Below are 1,275 nucleotides of genomic sequence, written 5' to 3' on the forward strand. Positions count from 1 at the left end.
TTCTTCCTTCTCCACCAGATCAATGATAGGTGCCTTTCTTTCTTCTTTCTCCTTCTCATTTCTGGGCTTGTCTTCCAATTCTTTACCACTCCTCAAGGTTATAGCTTGTACCTGTTCTTTAGGATTTTTCTCAGTGTTACTAGGTAGCGTACCTTGAGGTCTAGCTGCCATCATCTTTGCAAACTGTCCCATTTGGATCTCCAGATTTCTAATCGTAGCTTGTTGGATTTTGTTGTGTTCTCTCGTTTCATTCATGAAATCCATGTGTGATTTTGAAAGGGCAGTAAGGAGATCATCATGAGACTTTTTCTCCGGAGGCAAGAAACCTGGTGGTGCATTTAAAGCGTTGTTAGAATTACCATATGAAAGATTTGGATGATTTCTCAACCTATTATCGTAAGGGTTTGAATATGGATAATTCCGTCTTCCTTGGTTCATCATGTAGTTTACTTGCTCCAAAGTTTGTGGATTTGCAGAATCTAGCATGCATTCTCCGATCCCATGTGGTTCGTTGCATCTGTCACAAGTTTGCATGATGGATTTCACAGATTTAGTGGTTAGTAAGTCTAGCTTTCTTACCATGTTGTCAACCTTTGCATTGAGTGTAGTGATGGCATCAATTTCATAGATTCCTGCAGTTTTTCTCCTTTCAGAACTGCTTTGATAATGGCTATTGCTTGCCATTTCTTCTATTAAATCATATGCCTCATCGATTTCCTTTCTTTCAAAAGATCCTCCTGCAGCTGCATCCAAAGTAATTTTGATATTAGGTGACAATGAATTATAAAAAGTTTGGACTTGTAACCATTTGGGCAAACTATGATAAGGACATTTTCTTAACAAATCTTTAAATCTTTCCCAAGCTTCATACAAGCTTTCTTGATCATGATGAACAAAAGTCATGATCTCATTTCTCAATTTGGTTGTTTTAGAGGATGGAAAGAATTTAGCCAAAAATTTCTGGGCTAACTCTTCCCAAGTTGTAAAACTTCCAGCAGGACAAGATTGTAACCATGATCGTGCTTTGTCCCTTAGAGTAAAATGAAATAGTCTTAATCTAATGGCATCTTCAGAAACACCATTTTGTTTAAAAGTGTCACAAATTTCCAGGAAATTAGTGATATGAGCATTAGGATCTTCACTAGGAAGTCCTCCATATTGAATAGAAGTGGAAAGTAATTGAATAATTGCTGGTTTGATTTCAAAGTTATTAGCTTCCACTCTTGGTCTAGTAATACTAGAGGTAGCTCCATTAAGAGAAGGTGACGCGGAACC

At 37.4% G+C, this 1,275-nt stretch overlaps 1 non-coding gene across 1 annotated transcript; it reads left to right on the forward strand.

Moving 5' to 3' along the window:
• Positions 1–814: 814 nt before the first annotated feature.
• On the forward strand, positions 815–921 carry LOC149497636 (small nucleolar RNA R71). The gene has a single exon (XR_016320298.1). It is a non-coding gene; the product is annotated as a small nucleolar RNA R71 (small nucleolar RNA).
• The last annotated feature ends 354 nt before the right edge of the window (positions 922–1,275 follow it).

Source organism: Jatropha curcas, chromosome 3, assembly GCF_041381405.1.
Source record: "Jatropha curcas cultivar XTBG-Jc1 chromosome 3, XTBG_Jcur_1.0, whole genome shotgun sequence".
NCBI lineage: Eukaryota > Viridiplantae > Streptophyta > Magnoliopsida > Malpighiales > Euphorbiaceae > Jatropha > Jatropha curcas.